The 19,883-nt window shown below is 44.6% G+C and overlaps 1 protein-coding gene across 2 annotated transcripts in view; it reads left to right on the forward strand.

The window, feature by feature from the left end:
* The window catches only part of LOC138371377 (uncharacterized), a 613,305-nt gene that overhangs the window by 497,690 nt on the left and 95,732 nt on the right, over positions 1 to 19,883 (forward strand). The window contains exon 2 of one of the 2 annotated variants that reach the window (XM_069336160.1): positions 10,549 to 10,618. The exons of the other annotated variant lie outside the window; for it this stretch is intronic. The gene's annotated coding sequence lies outside the window, so the exon portion shown is untranslated. The remainder of the gene's footprint in view (positions 1 to 10,548; positions 10,619 to 19,883) is intronic. 2 annotated transcript variants of the gene reach the window in all.

The following is a 19,883-nucleotide window of genomic DNA, read 5'->3' on the forward strand; positions in this document are numbered from 1 at the left end:
TACTTCCCGCATTATTGGAACGTCTGTCGGCTCCTCTTCCTTGTCGCCCTGTTGGGCTACTTGTCGCCCTGTTGGGCTACTTGTCACCCTGTTGGGCTACTTGTCGCCCTGTTGGGCTACTTGTCGCCCTGTTGGGCTACTTGTCGCCCTGTTGGGCTACTTGTCGCCCGGTTGGGCTGCGTGTCGCCCGGTTGGGCTGCGTGTCGCCCGGTTGGGCTGCTTGTCGCCCGGTTGGGCTGCTTGTCGCCCGGTTGGGCTGCTTGTCGCCCGGTTGGGCTGCTTGTCGCCCGGTTGGGTTCCTTTTTGCGCTCTTTGCTTCTTTGGCCGGTTTTATTGTTCCTGCTTCCTCTTTTGGCTACTTTTCTCGTGCAGTAGTCCTGGCTGGCGTCTTCCCACAGAGAGGGTGTGCGGTTCGGCCAGCGTGTTATGCACATGCGCCGTGGAGTTTGTTTTGGTCTGGGCGGTGTTTCAGTGCTGGTGTTTTGCGCCCTTTTTGCTACAGTGCTTCGCCTCTCGTTCTTCTCCCTGGCTGCGGTATGTGCCCCTTCGCGCCGGGGCTGTCCTGGTTCCCAGTTCTGGGGAGGACACCGCGGTTTTCCCTGTGTCATGGGTGTGGACCGCCTCCTTCGCCTCTCCCTGCTCTCCTGCGGGTCCGGCGTGGTCCGGCTCTGGCGTCTTCACCTGGCGGTGCTCCCTGGTTCTTCTGGGCACGGTTGAGTCGTGTCAAGTTCGTGCCACCGTTCGCCAGGTGAGTTTCTGCGGTCTGGCGTCTTTTGGCCGGGCGCTGGATGCAGAGTTGTTTATATACCTGTCTTTATTTAGGTATATTTTTGTACGACTGAGACCGTTCGCACACCAGTGACTGTCCCTTTTTCAACCCTTCCTGTCCCCCTTATGTGCATGTCCAACCCATGCTGGAGTCATTCAGGGGACCCTCCTTTTTTAATGTTGTGAGGTGTGGGGGTTGTAGGGTTGGTTCTGTACTCACCTGGTAAGGCTCCTGGCTGTGCTTGCAGGTTTTGAGCTCTGGCTCTTGGGTCCCGCCTATCTGGTAGAACTTGCGGGATAGTACCAGTGGAGTGTAGTGGTGCTATTGGCACATTTGGGGAACACTGTATTACCATCAGAGGTCTGTGCTTGTTACACGACCTACTTGCAAGCATAAGCCTTCTTGCTGGTTCGTCCGTGGACTTCCAGGGCGCACTAGCCTGTTTTCGTATGGCAGTTCCGGCCCGTCCTGGTTGTGGGGGTATGTGGGCCGGTGGACTGCTCCTAGCAGCTGCCTGGTGGGCCACCCTCTGGCCAGTCTAGCCTGGCCTTGGGCCGGGCTTCAGGTGTAAAAGAGCTCCCAGTACCTCATCCAGCAGGTATCGAGCGGGGTTTCTCTGCCGTCGGTCGCCTGGTGCAGGTTTCTGGGCCTGCAGGGTTTTGTTGTGTCTCCGTTGGCCCTGTCTGGGGTCTGCCTGCTCCGTTCTCTGCCTTTGCAGAAGGGAGTTGCTATTTACATGTTGCAGTGGTGCCTGTTGCTGCTGCTGCACGTGTGCATTGGTACCGTGTTTCACGGTGGCGTGTCCTTGTTCCTGTGTCCGGTTGTGGAGTGGCACTTTGCTGCCGTTTTGTGCCTGGGGATTGCGTGGTTTTTTTTCTGTCCCTGCCTGATTGTCCACCCCTGGTGGTTCTCCTGGGGTTTTTGTGCTTCTGCTCTTTCTTCCTGCTTCCTCTGCAGCAGGGATGTTCTGCGTGTGTTCTTAGGCGTTGGTCAGCCTGTGTCCTGTGATGTGCTTCTTTGTCTCGGTCTATTGCAGTTGTTCGTACCCCTTGGTTCGGGTACTGTTCTGGCGGCGACCCTTCCGCCTTCTTTGGTTTCCTAGCTTGCCCTGCCGGTTGTTTTTTTTTGGGGGTCTTGCGATGTCTCGCGTCGGACCCGTCGTTTCTGAACTCCTGGCGGGCTTGCATGCTTTGGGGAGTTTTTCTGTTCGGCAGACGTTCCATCTCCTTGTGCCTCCTGGGTTTCGGTGGTCGCGCCCGAGATCTTCCCGCGGCTCCGCCTTTTTCCTGGGCTCGGAGGGGCCTTGTCGGGGCTGCTTATGTTCTGCCTTGCGGTCTCACCTCCGGTTGGTGGTCGGGTGGCTTCGTGGTAGGTGTCCCACCTGCGTGCTTTTCTTGGCGGCAGTATGGGGTATTTTGGCGGTCCTTCCTTTTCCTGTCCCTTCTTAGGTGGTTACTCTTGTTAGCTTGGTTTACTCTCGGCTTGGTTTTCTGGTGGGGGTTGGGGGCCGTCGTCTTGCCACATACTGTCGCCTCTTTTCGTGCAGCGCGGGCAGAGCCGCTTCAGCTTGCTTTCGGTCTTGGTGTTGCTTCTGCACCGTTAGTCAGCTGTCTTGTGCGTCGTTTCACCTCCGGCCTGTTCGTGCGCCGCTTGCACCATCCTGGTCTCTGGTCAGCGTGCTCTGTCTTCTCCTCGGTTGGTAGTGCCCCTTCGGTTCCGGTGTGTTTTTTCGTCGGCTCTTTCCTTTGGGCCTTTGCCTCTGGGGGGTCGCGTCGCTGAGTTTTCTTGCTCCTTCGGTTTTAGCGTTTTGGTTGTTTGGTGGCAGCAGTCTCCATCTTTTCTGGCGCGGGGTGGGGCTGCTGCATTCTGGAGGGGTCCTGGGTTTGTTGGTGCTTCGTTGGTCGGGCCGGGGGTGTGTCGTTTTTGTGTTCAGTGGCGGCCCTTCGCTGTTGTTTGCGTGCCACGGCGTTTGGGTCCGGAGCGCGTTTTGCGTTGATCCGGTTCTGTTCTTCCCGGTTCGCAGGTGATAGTGTCCCGGGTGGTCAGCCGTGTTCTTGCGGCTAAGCTGCCTGTGTTCTTCCCTCATGCCTGTGGCGTTTGTGGCTTCGCTGCTCTCGCTGCCGTCAGGGTGACGTGGCATTGCGGTCTTTTGGGCATGGATTTTTGGTGTTCGTGCAGGGGCCTTGCTGCTCATGGTTCTCGTGTTGTTCCTGGGATTTTCGGGGCTGTGGTGCCTTGGGTTGGCGTTTGCTGCCGGTTGTCTCGCCTCTTTGGGGGGTGCGTGGTGTCCGCCTCCCGGTTCTGTCCCTTGACCTTCCTCTGTGTGTAGTTAGCTCCGGGGAGCCGACGGGGCTCCCCCCAGAAAAGCAGCGTTGAATGTAATGAAACGCCATTTTATGGGTGAGACCCGGAGGCTCCCCGGCAACCCTCCCTCCCTCCTTTCGGCGTTTTTCGTGTGTTTTGACATCCAGCCTCAGAACTGATGGGTGGATAGCCGGCGTGGGAGGTCTGGGGCTCCCCCTTCCCCCTCCCGGGGAGGGGGGAGCTGCGCAGACAGCGGCGCGGTGACGTATGACGTCATACTAGTTTCCTTGTTTTCTGTTGAAGAGTTCTATCCATTAGTTCGGCTTTAGGTAGCAATTTTCACCAGAATAGGGGTTTGTTTTGGAATGCTTGCCTTTCTGGATGCTTGACCCGGTCGATGGCAGACATAGAATGCTTCCAACCACACGGGGGTTTCTATAGGCCATTGCTCCCCTTGCCTCTCTGAGGGGGCCAGGTTCTGGCTCGTGGTCCCCGGTAGGCCCTAGAACTCCATACACATGACTGATGCCAAAGTCTGACATTAGCATATCAGCCGGTAAAGCTCCGGGGAGCCTCCGGGTCTCACCCAGAAAATGGCGTTTCATTACATTCAACGCTGGTTTTTTTAAAACAACGCTGTTTGTCTGTAATTGTCTGTAATAATTTGTAATTGTATTTGTGCTGCTTTTTCAGCCATGTTCCCCCTCTTTTATCTCTATTTTTATTTGTTCTCAACACATTTTATTCTTTATACCCATTAGTATTAAGCTTTAGTCATTAATGTTTTTCCTGCCCAAAACGCTTTGTGTAATAGTGGCTTTAGGCATTGTATGTACTAGCTCTATCTATTAATCCAACAAACTTTGTAAAATCTCTTGTATGTACCTTACCTAAATAAACGTTTATTTATTTATTTATTTATTATAAGTATCTACATTTGTGTTCACAATAGTGAACCACTAAGCTAGTATGGTGAGCAAAACAAGAGTGGCTGCCACATACTGACGCTTCCTCGATTCCCTCCCTCCCTCACCAAAATTCCACCTCCCACAATACTACACACAGCGCTAATTATCACCACAATCCTGGTCACTAAATCCTGTAAATGAATAATCGATCACACATTTATTTTGTAAAGGAACGTATGAAGTCGTTTGAAGATTCCTAGATGGACGAAATAATGCTGTAGTGCTGTGGCTTGCGCTGTGAACATCTTGAAGAGCATTGATTCACTGACATTTGAACATTGTACACAGTCATTATCACACTCAGGCTCTTCTGTAATACTATCATGGCTAAATAATACCAGTTACATATATATTTTGACATTATTCGGCGATGCTGTGGTCACAAGCTGAACAGCAGTGCTGTGAGCTCATGCTGCGTGCGCCAGCCTTGGTTGCTCACTCAATACTGAGGCTCTTACACCCAGGAATGTTGCCCACGATTTTTTTTTAAATGGCATCTGTTTACAAAAGAGCCCTGAGGAAGCTGATGTGACCCCCATGTATCCGCGGGAGTTTTGAATCATACTATACCTATAAGATCCCTGAGGTGTGTTACGCACCACCCGTCGAGCGCCTACAAGCGCGTTGCGCAGTGCAGTGGTTAAGCATCTCGTCTTCCTCAGAGAGCAGAACTTCCATATCTGAATTCATAGCTCTTTTATAAAGCCTTTTGAGAGCATTGATAAGCCCTTAATCCATGGGCTGTATTACAGATGTAGTGTTTGGTGGTAAAGCCATACATGTTATTTTGCCATCAGGCGATGTTAATTTAGCAATGGGGTGAGCTGGGGCATTATCAGTCAACAGCATTACCTTTACCTCAGTAGGATGAATTCTACACTCTGAATTCTACATCTGCTGCTTTTTTTACTTCTTTACAAGTGATTCTGGAACCAATCTTCAAAAATAATCTGTGTGAACCAGGCATTTTTTGTGTTGTAGTAGATGACAGGTAATCTGTTCATGCCGTTTTTCAGTGCTCTGAGGTTGGCAGATTTCCCAACAATTGCGTACTTTGTTTGGTGACTGCCATCTGCGTTAGAGCACAATAATGCTGAAATTCTTTCCTTCTTTACCTTGCAACCAGGAATACTCTTCTCAAGCCTGAAGGCCAAAGTGTTTCTTTGAAGTCATTTCCAGTTAAAGCCTGTTACATCTGCATTGTACACTTAAAACCAGCTTAGATTATTAGATATCATGTGCTGAGAAAGTTTATGCTTATATGCATTAGCACTTCCAACATCTGCACTTAATGCATCACCACAAATTTTCTTGTTAATGATGCCATACCTCTCTTTAAATCGACATACTTATTCAATGCTAGCCTTGAAATTGTCTATGTTTAACTTTACAGCAAGTCTTTCAGCTGCATTTCTAATAGAATCAACTGAAACAGCAATTCCTTTCGTACCATGCTGTGTAAACCATTTAAATACAGACGAGTCCAAATCCGTATACTTAGCAGGCCTCAATTTTTTCTGTTGCCTATTGCATCAGTTTGAGCAAAGAATTTCTTAATATTATCCTTCTGCTTTTTTATATCACAAACTGTAGCTTTACCGATGTTGAATTCTTGGGCGAGTCGAGTGACAGAGTATCCATGCTCTACTTTCTCTATCAAGTCAACTTTCTAATCAATTGACAAATATTTTCTCTTTTGTTTTATACCTTTAATACCATGAATGCTGCTCTGAGACATCTTGACAGATTAACCCTTCAATTGCGCATCGCATCATATGATGCTTTGACCGACTTGCAGTAAATTGCGCATCGCATCATGTGATGCTTTGGAGTACTACGCAAGATTTAAACGGCCCGCGGATACACGGGGTTCACCAGACCTTCATCAGGGCTCTTGTAAACAGACGCCATTTTTTAAAAAAATCGTGGGCCAAACTCCCGGGTGTTAGGGGACTCAGTATTGAGTCAGCTACCAAGCCTGATGCACGCAGCATGAACTCACAACACTGCTGTTCAGCTTGTGACCACAGCATCGCCTAAAAATGCCATAATATACTTGTTCATGCTATTATGTAGCGATGATATTACAGAAGACCCCAAACAGTGATAAAACTGACCAGGGTTCTGATAATAGCAAGATTGTGGTGATATTTGGCGCTGTGCGCCATGGAGGGAGGAGTAATGCTGTGGGAGGGAGGTTGGTGGCGTTGTCTTTTGAGTGTGTGTGGCCACCTATTATTGACTGCACTCACCATACCAGCTTAGTGGTTCGCTATGAACACAAATGTAGATACTTATATGTAACGTGTGTATAGTGTGAGATAACAGCGAGAGTAGGAGGTTGGGAGCCGCCATTTTGGTGAGGGTGGAGCGTCGTCTGCAGGACTTATCATGTTGTTTACTGATGACCACGATGGTCTTTGGGCACCATACCAGTTTACTTGTACAAGTATGGTGAATAAAACTGGTAGATATTTATATATAATGTGTGTATATATAGCGTAATAACACCACACAGTATTGTTGTAGGAGAAATATTAGTGCGTCTGGCCTTGAGGGCGGCCGCCACCAGCTGACTGTGTGAGAAGCTATGTCTCTGTGACTTTACTCACCATACAAACTTAGATGTACAATTATGGTGAACAAAACATGTAAATACTTATATATAATGTCTGTATATAAAAGCAAAAACAGTATGGTGGGTGGAGAATGGTGGCAAGTCAGGTGAGGTGAGGTGAGGGAGGGAGTGGCAGCCAGTGGCAGCCAGTCACTGCCTGCCACTGCCACTCAGCATACCAACTTAGTGGTTTGTCATGGTGAACAAAACATGCAGATACTTATATATAACCTGTGTATATAGTGTAATAACCGACAAAGTATTTGTTCACTATTTGATGAACATAATTGAGTCAACAATATGCACACCATATTTTTGAGTACAGCGATGATTCACTCATTTTATTATATAAATATATCACACTATACACTATTGAATAATATTACAGCAAAAAAACTACGAAAAATCAATCAGAGACATTGAAATAATTAGGTAATTATCTCTTTGTGGAAACTCTGGCCTGACAGCTGGCGATCAACAGACCGCCTGGGACGCACGCTCAGTCAGCGCCTGATTTTTGCCACACTTCCCCGCCCTATAGTGGGCAATATATGCCACTTACAATTTTTTTATTATTTTTACCGTGATCAGTGAACACAAATTAACAGGTTAGGAAGAAAAAAAAATTTTTTTTTTTTTTTTTGGTATGCGCCTGTGGGTGTCAAATGGTATATAGCTATGCGCCATTTAAGGGTTAAATGAGTTCAAACAGTAAAAATTGTTCAAATTTATCACGAAAATCCATCGCCCGTGAACCCGACGTTTTTACCCCACGAAGAGGAGAAGCACATGGTGCCAGCCATCTCATCCAGGCCCAATGCGTTGACATGACCTGTGCTTATTTTATAGGCATACTCAAAATTTAATGTACATGTTACAAGTTATCAAATGACTGTTACAATTTGTTTTATTTAAAATATTATTCTAATAGGATTGTAGAACAGACAACTGTGCACATTATTTGTAAAAATGGTGAGAATCGGTCAGAAACGGAATTTTTTGAAGCTGACTCTAAGTTTTAGAGATAACTGAAGTTAAAGTTATCGACAATGAATAAGGTAGTTCTAATTCATTAATTTACTTATATGTTTTAATAAACGTTGTTTTGGCATTCGTACTCGAATATGTGAAAGTTGTAGGTCAATATGTGTTGGAATGATGTCAAGAAAAAATACCCCCCCCCCCAAAAAAAAAACAACAACAGCTAAATACTGTATAGGGAAAATTATAATGATTTAGGGGATAAAAATGTATATAGTGGCACCTCGATTATCGAGTTTAACCCTTTCTGGCACCGAGCTCGTTATGTGGAAACTCGTCTTTAGAAACAAATTTCCCCATATAAAATAAAGGAAATAAATTTAATCCGTTCCACTCACAAAAATATCCATACTTGTATGACATTTTATAATGTAAATATAATACTGCACATGTATTTATGAATGTTTTGTTGTACTATTTTCATGTTTACCTTATGAAGAGTCGTTGCTTGCTTGAATGAGACGATGGGGAGGTGGGAAGGAGGAGAGGGGTTATGGTGTGGAAGGAGAATCCACCTCTGAATCAGGGGGGCTCTCTCGGGAATTTCTCCCCACTGGGACCGGATTGTGGTTCACTATCACTGGCTCTTCTTTTCTCTACTTTTCCAAAGAACGTATCTATTGACAATTGCTCTTGTCTTTGTTTTAGGATGTTCCTAAAACGAGTCAGCAAATTGTCATTAAACATGTTCACACACAAGGTTGTCACTGCTTTATCAGGGCAGCTTTTCCAAGAATGCGGTTACCTTTTCAAACATTCCCAACATTTCACTGATCTCACTGGAAGAGGCAGCATCCTCCCTTACCTCCTCATCCCCTTACTAATGGTGCAAATTGTTGATGAGGATCTGCCATACTCCCTTGTGAGATCAGCCACACAGACACCACGCTCATGCTTTGCTATAATTTCCTTCTTCAAATCCATAGTAATTGTGTGTTTCTTCCTCTTGACAAGACTATCTTTAACAAGCAGCTTCTTTGGCGACATCTTGCGTTACAAATTGTTGTCACAAAACCACAAAATACCGAAAGAAAAGCGCAAATAAATGCAGAGGGATGCTTGTCATGCGCGATACAACAACAACACTGGTGTCGGAGGCGTCCGAGAATTTGTGAGAACCCGCGAGACGCTAGGAAGCACCATGTGGTTTTGCTCGTTAATAGAGGTGAAGCTCGTCAATAGAGACAAATTTGCTGTGAGTGGCTCACTCGTTACTCGAAATGATCTTAGATACAGCCGCTCGTTAATCGAGGTGCCACTGTACTTTATAAAAGTGATAAAGCCCTGATCATCAAAACCGCCTAAAGAGACAAAGAAAATAGAATTTGAAATCTGTGAAAAACTCAGTCAAAAAAAATTCAAAGTCCCAAGTTCTGCCAGTTGTGACTGATTTATTGGGTGACCAATTTCATTCTATCTTGACATAGTTAGGGATGGGTATGCACTCTCCAGGATGTAGAGGTTACATCAAAATGAGATAATAAACAAAGGAGATAAAAAATATATATATTTTTTGGATATTGGTGACAGTAACAGATATTAACATTAGGCAATACATTTTTATGATATTTAACAAAATAGAGCATGATAACATACTCATTATTATTGGTATTATGATGTATTACTCAGCAATGCTATACAGGCACCAGCTGCATATCCACTTTGTCGATACTTCTTGCTACTATTCTTCTTCTTTGTACATTGTACAAGTGCTTGCATCTCTTTATTACTGCATTATCCCTCAGTTCCAGTTAATAGGAGCTGTTCTCCTTATCAACAAAATGTTCTCCTTTTTAAAAAAAATTGTCTAAAATATATTTTTGAAAATATTAGGATGAAACTTGCATGATGCTTATGCCAATAAGTTGGAGATTTGTCTAACATTTAATATTAATTTTCACATAATTCAAATATTTTTGGCCCAGCCCCCATTTACAGCATTTACAGGTTAATGCACATGGTTTGTATTACGTAGGCTGTTAGAGAGGGAGGGGAGGCAGCCGAGAACCCGCCCATACCCCTTCCCCTTTCCTGCCCCACCCTCCTTACTCCTGCCCACCCTCCATACTCCTGTCCACCCTCTTTACTCCTGCCCACCCTCCTTACTCCTGCCCACCCTCCTTACTCCTGCCCACCCTCCTTACTCCTGCCTACCCTCCTTACTCCTGCCTACCCTCCTTACTCCTGCCCACCCTCCATACTCCTGCCCACCCTCCATACTCCTGCCCACCCTCCATACTCCTGACCACCCTCCTTACTCCTGCCCACCCTCCTTACTCCTGCCCACCCTCCTTACTCCTACCCACCCTCCTTACTCCTGCCCACCCTCCATACTCCTGCCCACCCTCCTTACTCCTGCCCGCCCTCCTTACTCCTGCCCGCCCTCCTTACTCCTGCCCACCCTCCTTACTCCTGCCCACCCTCCCCACTCCTGCCCACCCTCCTTACTCCTGCCCACCCTCCTTACTTCTGCCCACCCTCCCCACTCCTGCCCACCCTCCTTACTCCTGCCCACCCTCCTTACTCCTGGTCACCCTCCTTACTCCTGCCCACCCTCCTTACTCCTGTCCACCCTCCTTACTCCTGCCCACCCTCCTTACTCCTGCCCACCCTCCTTACTCCTGCCCACCCTCCTTACTCCTGCCCACCCTCCTTACTCCTGCCCGCCCTCCTTACTCCTGCCCACCGTCCTTACTCCTGCCCACCCTCCTTACTCCTGGTCACCCTCCTTACTTTTGCTCAAAGCACAATACCTAAAAAAATTATTTAATTTTTCTAAACATTTACTGTGTTTTGGTGGGAAAAATTTAGTCATAGAAACCTTAAATTTGTTTTATTTTGCCTAATAGGTAATACTGCTTCCATCTCTGCTCGGCTACCAAGGACGATAGCAAACACAACTTTTGCCCATTAATGATGGTAAGGACAATTTTATTCTTACTGTACTACCAGTGTGTGTGTTTATCATGTTGATGTCGATATCCAGTGATTGTGAGTGTATTAATCAAGATATTTTCATTAACTAGTGTATTAATGTTGGTATTGTCATTTACCAGTGATGGAGAGTGTATTAATTATATTGTCATTACCCTGTGATGTTGAGTGTATTAATCATATTGTCATTACCCAGTGATGTTAAGTGTATTAATCATATTGTCATTACCCAGTGATGGTGAGTGTATTAACCCTCTGAAATGCAAATAGTGCATAATTTTGCTCAATAAGGGGTGTGCATAAGACCTTAACCACTGCACTGCGCCAAACGACAAATGTCATTCGCCAATTACTGCGCCAACTGACAAAAGTATTTTTTATTTCTTCGTATACAGTCGAAGCACGCTCGCGGTAGGTTGGGTACTAAATGGACTCTTAGGACCTCCAGTGAGAGGCAGCCATCTTGGAAAAAATTCCCAGAATGTCATAGGGCTGCTGGCTGGGTTAGTACTGAGTGAGCAACAATAGGGTGGCACACGCGCCTCTGGCTCCCTAAACACCTGTCCAACGCGGTGTTGACTTGGGTACAAGATGGATTCCTGAGGTGTTTGCCAGATTGAAAAAAATTCCCAGCATTCCCCACAGTCATGGGCAGGCTCATATTCAAGGTAGCAACCGTGTCAGTATTCATCCATATCAAGCTCCCAGCCCTAGTCAGGCCATGTTTTTAAGAAAACATCATCTGATATTAGAATACAAGGCATATTGCTTGAAGATGAGCATGCTAATGATTTTGATAATCCCAAATCTGGAAAAAGACCTAACACAGGTATCTGCTACTAGTGATATGGATAGTGAAAGTGAACGATGTGGAGAGTGTGTACAGTACACAGCTCTCACAGCCCTGCCATGCCGGACTAGGTCATCACCATCAGTGGAACAACACAAATGAATTTTTGTATGTTCCACTGAACATTTAGTGCCAAATGCAATTCACTTGGACCATCCGGGAATTTCGTTAGAGCGGGGTCTGTTAGAGTGATGATGCACTGTATTTGAAAAGAAAAAATGCAAGAGTAGAGAAGTGATTGCAAATATTATTCAGCAGATATGTAAGTAATAACATTTAGCAGATACTGTATATAAGTAATAAAATTTACCAGATATGAAAGTAAAAATAATAAAGAACAGAAGAGTGGGAAATTAGATAATTAATCAAATTAAGATTCCTAGAGTAAACGAATTGAGATTCAAATAATTAATCAAATGGAATTACAAATAATTAGCTAATTTAAGAATTAGATTAATATTGTAATACATGAATATTATATGGTAATAATACAACATGGGCAAGGATATGCAATATAAACTGGGCAATACACAGGCAAAAAAAAAAAAAGATAAAAGTGAGAATTAGACAATTAGATTAAGATTATGAATAAATAAATGGATTCAGATTCAAAATAATTAATAAAAAAGGAAACATAATTAATCAAATTAAAAATTCAGTAATCTCTTAAGATTGTAATACAGTAATATCATATGGTGAATAAGACAAGTTGGATAAGGGTATGCAATAGAAACAAACACATATGGGCTGGAAACACTGATGTACTTAAAGCTTAAGAATCCATTAACAATACTTGGAATATTAGACAACAAACAAGACTAGTAGCTAATATTAATGGGCAGATATATAAGTGAGAAATTAAATTATTAATTTTTAATTCACAAAGTAATGAATTAAAGATTCAGATAATTTGACAAATTAAGAGTTCAAGGTTTATAACATTTTGGGAAATTGAAGTGTTAGTATCAACAGATAAATGGGTAAGTTGCAAATATTGTAAACTAATAATCTGATAACTAGACAAATTAAGCATTCAAAAAATTATTACATTTTATAAAATTGAAGTCTTTGTAGTAATAGTTATAAGAGGGTAAATTATATGTATTTAACCCTTCAATTGCGCATCGCATCATATGATGCTTTGCCCGACTTGCAGTAAATTGCGCATCGCATCATATGATGCGCGGGCGTACCGAGCACGATTTGAAAGGCCCGCGGGGTAGAGGGGGTCCCCATACACTGCCCAGGGGCTATAGTAAACAGCCGCCATTTTGAAAAAAAATCCAGCTCATGCTACTATCGCTTGGGAGGCCTCAGTTACCCGGCAGCCACCATGTCGAGCGCACGGCCGAACGCTTCTCGAGCATGCCCCACGCAATCACTCACCCAAGAGCAAATAACCAGTGAATTATTTTCCGATGGTGAGGAAAGTGACTTTGATGACTCTGATATTGATAAAGACTACACCCAATTGACCGATGTTGATAGCACGGACAGTGAATATGAGATACAGCCGCCTCCTATGGCGAGGCCTATACCCTCACCCATGCCACCTCGGCCAGCGTCGACCCCAATATTCCCTCGGCCACACAATTCCTGTGATTATTTAGAGTCTGAGGATACTTTCGGTGACGAGTCAGAGGAAGGTGACTCTTTTTCTGGTTTTAGTGAAGTGGAATCAGAACATAGTGTTACAGAGCCTGGTGCCAGTACCAGTGGTGTTACTGGGCGAGATTTTGTCGCGTCAGCAGCGTCTCGGCCAGCCAAGCGCCACCGCATAGCACCACATGTGGCACCAAGAGCCTCATGTTCACGTGCCTCTACCTCACGTGCACGTGCCTCTACCTCACGTGCACGTGCCTCTACCTCACGTGCACGTGCCTCTACCTCACGTGCACGTGCCTCTACCTCTTGTGCACGTGCCTCTACCTCACGTGCAGGTAGCGGCCGTACTGTGCGTAGACGGGCTTCAGCTCCTGGTCCACGGGGTGCATCGCTTCCTCGCCGTAGTGCCTCTGCTGCGTCCCCTGCGTCTCGCAGGACACCAGGTGTACTAGTGTGGGGTGATGGTGCTGGTTTTATTCCTCGAATTCCTGCCTTTGACGATAAAGACGTTGGGATTACAGATCTTTTCCCTGATAATGGTGATGATATGAGTGAATGTGATTATTTTACCGCATTCTATGATGAGCCGCTCATGGAATATATTGTACACCAAACGAACCTTCATGCGGCTCATCTCATTAGAAAAGATATATCAGAATTTTCACGCTTGCAACGTTGGAAAGACACCAATATAGGGGAAATGTATGTGTTTCTTGCAATATGTATGTTGATGAAGCACTGTGTCAAACACGCTATCACAGATTACTGGAGCAAAGATCTGACTATTCCAACACCTTTCTTAGGGAAATATATGTCCAGAGACAGATTTCAGATACTCCTCAGGTGTCTGCATTTTGCAACTAATGAGGACCGGACTGAGGAGGATAGACTTTGGCGAGTGAGGCACTATATGAATGAGGTGATTGGAAAATTCAGAGATTTTTACGTACCAGCACAGAAGCTGGTGATTGACGAATCCCTTATACTATTCAAAGGACGTGTTTCATTCAAAAAGTATATTCCCTCAAAACGAAACAGATTTGGCTTGAAATTCTTTGTACTGTGTGACTGTGAAACAGGATACGTGTTACACATGATTCTGTATTCAGCTAGCGATGTAGACATTCCCGGTAACGACGAACATGGTTTCTCTGGTAGTGTGGTGAAGTCACTGATGGCACCATGGACGAACAAGGGCCACATCTTATACACAGATAATTACTATACAAGTCTATTGCTAACTACGTTTTTGGTTGAAAATAGAACTGGATTGGTTGGCACAGTAAAGGCACGAAGGAGGGAAATGCCAGTGTTTGACGGTAGACTTGCAGTTGGTGAGTGCCAGCTACAGAAATGTGATCAAATACTCTCGGTTCGGTGGAAAGACAAGAGAGAAGTGAACATGCTGACAACCATTCATGAGGGTACAATGGTGAACAGTGGCAAGGTGAACTGTGTAACGAAAGAACCAGTATATAAGCCAGATTGTGTTCTTGACTATAATATCAACATGCGTTTGATTGATAAGGCTAACATGATGGTTGGCATGATCGAGTGTGTGCAGAAAACATTGAAATGGACGAAAAAAGTGTTTTTCCATCTTGTTGACATGAGCATGTTGAACTGCTATAATATGTATCTGGGGAAAACTGGACATAAACCTAGTTTCTGTGCATTTGCTTTTACACTTGCAGCACAGTTATTAGCAAAGTTTGGTAAAGATGTCCCTGGCATGCAAAGACCAATCATGAACCCAGTGTTGCAGCATGCTGCAACACCCAGGCTTGCTCACATGGAGGCCTTTCAGCAACACAGACTAAAACATTTGCCACCAGCTGGAAAGCGTGCAATAGGCCAACGTGAATGCCTAGTATGTAAAAACAACAAAAAGGAAAGTACAGAAACGTAAAGTGGTGCAAACATCGTGTGAAGCGTGTGCAGTGCCATTGTGTGCTGTCGACTGCTTCAACGACTACCACTCTCTCCAAGATTTCTAAATGTGCAATAATAGTGCAAAAACCTGTACATAGTGCATGCTTGTGTGTACATATAATAATGAACATTGTGATTACATAATATAATGGCGTAATGGAAAACATTTGTGTGCACATGTGTATACTCGATGTATGTAACATTTATTGACAATGACTGTGATGTAACATTATGTGCAACACAATTAGTGACTAATATTGCTAATAAAATAGGCCTAGACACTGTAAATAATGACGCAAAAATAAATTTGTGGCAACTCTGGTTGCTTGAAGACCGCACGCGACGCCTCTGGGACACACCGTGCATGAGCGATCATGCAGGGTGTGATGTCATCGCCCATCTTGTCGGCTCAATTACGTCGTCTGTAAGTTCAATTTAATTGTTTTTTCTCGTGGTCAGGGAACACGACTTAACAGGTTAGGAAGAAAAAATAATATTTTTTTTTTTGGTATGCACCTGTGGGTAACAAATGCTAAATAGCCCGGAGCCACACAAGGGTTATTCTTGGTGTTTTCATTACCCAGTAATGGTGAGTGTATTCATCATATTGGCATTACCCAGTGATGTTGATTGTATTAGTCATGGTATTAATAACCAGTTTTGTTGAGTGTATTAACCCTCTGAAATGCATTAGCGCCTAATTTCGCTCAGTCAAGCGGTGCACATAACACCTTAACCACTGCACTGTGCCAAACGACAAATGCTTTTCGCCATTAACTGTCCCCACCGACAAAAGTTTTTTTTTTCGTACTCGGTCAAAACACGCTCGCGGTAGGTTGGATACAAAATGAACTCTTGGGACCTCCAGTGAGAGGCAGCTTTTTTTGAAAAAAATTCCCAGAATGTCCTAGGGCTGCTGGCTGGGTTAGTATTGAGTGAGTAACCATGGGGTGGTGCACGTGCCTCTGGCTCCCAAACACCTGTCCGACGCAGTGTTGAAAGATTGCTCTCTGTCGGTGAAATTCAGACCTTATAGCTTGAAGAACATAAGGGTCATGATATTGATGAAGCTAGGTCATGATATTGATGAAGCAATAAGGACCTAACACAAAGGTCGGATGCAAGTGATACCGCACCTATTAGGACGACACAGCGAGCGTATCCAGTTGTAGCTGTGAACGCCACCCATGCCCACCTATGCCATCTCCAATTTATATAGGTGATACATAGATGAATCATTTTCTGGGTTCAGTGATGATGCATCTGATACAAGTAGCATAGATGAACAGTGTTAGCGGTTTCCATGGTGGTGTTTTCCATAGATATTTTCAAGATTAGCTGAATCTCTTCCAGAATGGCTGAATCTCTTCCAGATTGACTGACACTTGCCATAAATGACTGAATCTTCCAGTCAGGGACCTTACAAAGCAGTATTTTCAAGACTACCTTACACATTACAAGCTTGGCTACATACCACTTACAAGTACTAAAGCCAAGGGTGTACATGAGTGCGTTATTTGCAAGCACATAGAACAAAGAAACAGCGAAAATCTATGTACCTGGTGCAACGAGAGCGAAGTCGCGCTTTGTACCATGGACTACTTCATTGATTATTACTCACTTCTGAAGGACTGAGTGTGTAATACAGTGTGTTAGTGTGTAAATAGTGTGTGAAACTATACATATTGTAATCTTAGTGAATTTTTAGCAAGTAATATTGCAACAATAAACATTGTGGATACATTACTGACACACAGTATCACAGTTCCATGGAACATTATGAACGTTCTGTTGTATACATATTGTAAATAACAAAAATATGCATCATATACAATAAAAAAAACTAATAAAACCGCATTGAAAATACATAGAACAAATAATTAAAAATATATTTGTGGCAACTCACAATGCTTGAATGGCCTGCACACTTGCTTCTGGGAGTTTCTGGTACGGGCGACCAGCCATGATGACGTCACAGCGCACCTTGTCCACGTCCCCACAGCCAAAGTAAGTGGAATTTTGTATTTATTTTTACATAGACATGTTCAGGGTTAAAAAAAACATTTTTGGGGGAACACTTGATTTCATGTGCACGGGGAATGTCACAATAAACTCAGCGCATCACAGTGGTTAAGGCACTTGTAGGTATATTGTAGGGTTCAAAACTTGGGTACAAGATGGATTCCTGAGGTGTTTGCCAGCTTGAAAAAAATTCCCAGCATTCCCCACGGTTGTGGGCAAGCTCATATTCAAGGTAGCAACCATTTTGTATGTATCCATATTGAGCTCCCAGTCTCTAGTTGGCCATGTTTTTGAGAAAACACTCTCTGATGTTGAAATACTGTACAGGGCTTATTCCTTGAAGATGAGCATGCCAGTGATTTTGATAACTCAAATCTGGAAAAAGACCTAAGACAGGTGTCTGATACTAGTGATACGGATATTGAAGTGAACGATGTGGAGAGTGTGTACAGTACACAGCTCTCACAGCCCTGCCATACCGGCCTAGGTCATCACCATCTGTGGAACAACACAAATGAGTTTTTGTATGTTCTACTGAACATTTAGTGCCAAATGCAATTTGTTCGGATTATCCGGGAATGCTTTAGAGTAGGGTTCGTTAGAGTGAGGATGCACTGTAATTGAATCACTAATATGCTCACAATACTTTTTGAGTATAGCGATGGATCACATTTTATTATATAAATATATCACACTACACACTATAGAATAATATTACTCGAAAAAAACAGAAAAAAAATCAAAGACATTGAAATAATTAAGTAATAATATTTTTGTGGCAACTCCCGCCTGACAGCTCGGGTGGAGCTGACTGCCTCCAATGATTACTCTGTCAACGCCTCACGTTTGCCAGACTTCCTCGCCCTATTGTGGTCAAAATATGTCACAAATTATTTTCTATTTTTCCCATGATCAGGAAACACACATGAACACTTTTATAAGACGTGTTGCAGGCTAAAATCGCAAGAGAGCAGCCCAAGGGTTAACAAAAACCAACTAATAATATCAGGGGTTTCGCGGCCTGATGAGGGTATCGACATCATAAAACCAAAACACGCCGAGTCCCTGATGAAGGTAATGCCATCATCAATTAATGCATTTTTAAAAATCCCATTTATTGTCCGAATATTATGGGACTGGTTTTAAATGTGCCCCTTTATATTGTGAACAGTTTGATAGCAAAATGAATGACGTAGCATGAAAATTGAGGTTAGAAAGCTGAAAAGAGTACAGTTCATCCTCACTAACGAACCCCGTTCTAGCGAATTCCCAGAAGATCCGAACAAATTGAATTAGGTACTAAATGTTCAGTGGAACATACAAATGTTTGATTAAGCGAAGATTGTTCATCCAAGCAGTCACCGAGACCGAGCGTCGGAGGTGGCTGTCATCATCTATGATTCGCCAAAGTGTAAACAGTTATACAGTGTTTTATTATGCTTACCCATTGTTTTATAGGGATAAATGGTTGAAGGATGATAAAATGGTATCAAGGGTCATTGGTGAGAGTTGTTGTCAAGCGGAGCAAGTGGTGTCAGTAGTTAGGGTTTATTGTTAGGGGGGGCAGGTGGTGTAAGTTATTCTCATGGAAGGCAGGTTGTCAGTGGTGTAAGTTGTCAGGGAAGCTGGAGTAACAGTGGTGTCAGGGGAGGCAGGTTGTGTCAGTGGAGAGCTCTGGCTCTGTTACGGACCGAGCCCAGTGTTGTAACACGGAGCTGTGACGACCACACCATCTGTGAGTCGGCTCCCGAAACCCCCTCCAAATGGACAGCGCCATCTAGTGAGGACAGGATATACCGGCCACAGGGGCTGGTTTCCCGTCTTGATCAGCTCATAACATAGCCGCTGCTGACCTCTGGTGAGGTGGCGCTTAGACAGCAACGCCATCTATGGAGTGGATAGGTGGGCGTTTGTGTCTAAGCCTGTAAGTGAGGTGCCCTAGGGTGTCCCTAGTACTGATGACGTGTCTGATTACAGAGTCGACCTGGGACTGCTGTATTGGACGATGGGCAGTCTACCCAAGGCAGCCATAGACTCTCCACGTGTTTGCTGTAGAAGCTGTGAGTCACCCCCTGGACGAACACTGTTGAGTGTTAGCCTGCCTGTAACGTGGCAGTATTAGGAATCGTCGTACCCGGGGCTGGCTGGTGGAGAAGACTCGCCACTGGGGTGTTGAGAGAGGAGAGTGATCAGCGGAATCACACGAGGCTCCTGCCTAGGGTTCGCAACCCTAGTATCGGTCGTGGAGTGGCCTACGCAGCGGAGCTGATTGGAACCTGCCAGCTACAGGCTGGATTTGTGGTTGAAGGCCTCCACGACGGTGCACCCAGTGGGACTGTGATTTGGCTGGCCTGTGGCCAGGGTAGATTCGCCTAGAGAATCGAAGGATTCATCGTGAGGCCACAAGAAGAGAACCAGGGCTAAGCATCGTTGAGCACCGTGGAGCATCCTGTGTCTTCAGAGGAAGACCATTCTGTACATTATAGTGTTTATACCCCCCGTGTGACAGTTTATATATTTATTTATTGGTGGTGGTAATATATATATTTAAATTAGTGCATTTTTATCCCTTCCCCTTTAATTTACTTGCGTTACGGAACACACCCCTTGAAAGCCACTACTAACTTGGGGCCGGATACCCAAACTCTAATAACATCAGAGAAGAACCCCAGTTGCGACCCAATAGGGCCGTAACAGGCTCGAGTTATCATGTAAATGGCAATACGTGGCTGGCGCCTCCATGCTCCACCTCGATAGTTCACTCACTGTCTGCTTTTCACCAAATTAGCTGAGAAAATGTTACCATTTCAGTTGTTTGCAACACAAAGCTCTATCATATTC

Source organism: Procambarus clarkii, chromosome 35 (genome assembly GCF_040958095.1).
Source record: "Procambarus clarkii isolate CNS0578487 chromosome 35, FALCON_Pclarkii_2.0, whole genome shotgun sequence".
Lineage (NCBI taxonomy): Eukaryota > Metazoa > Arthropoda > Malacostraca > Decapoda > Cambaridae > Procambarus > Procambarus clarkii.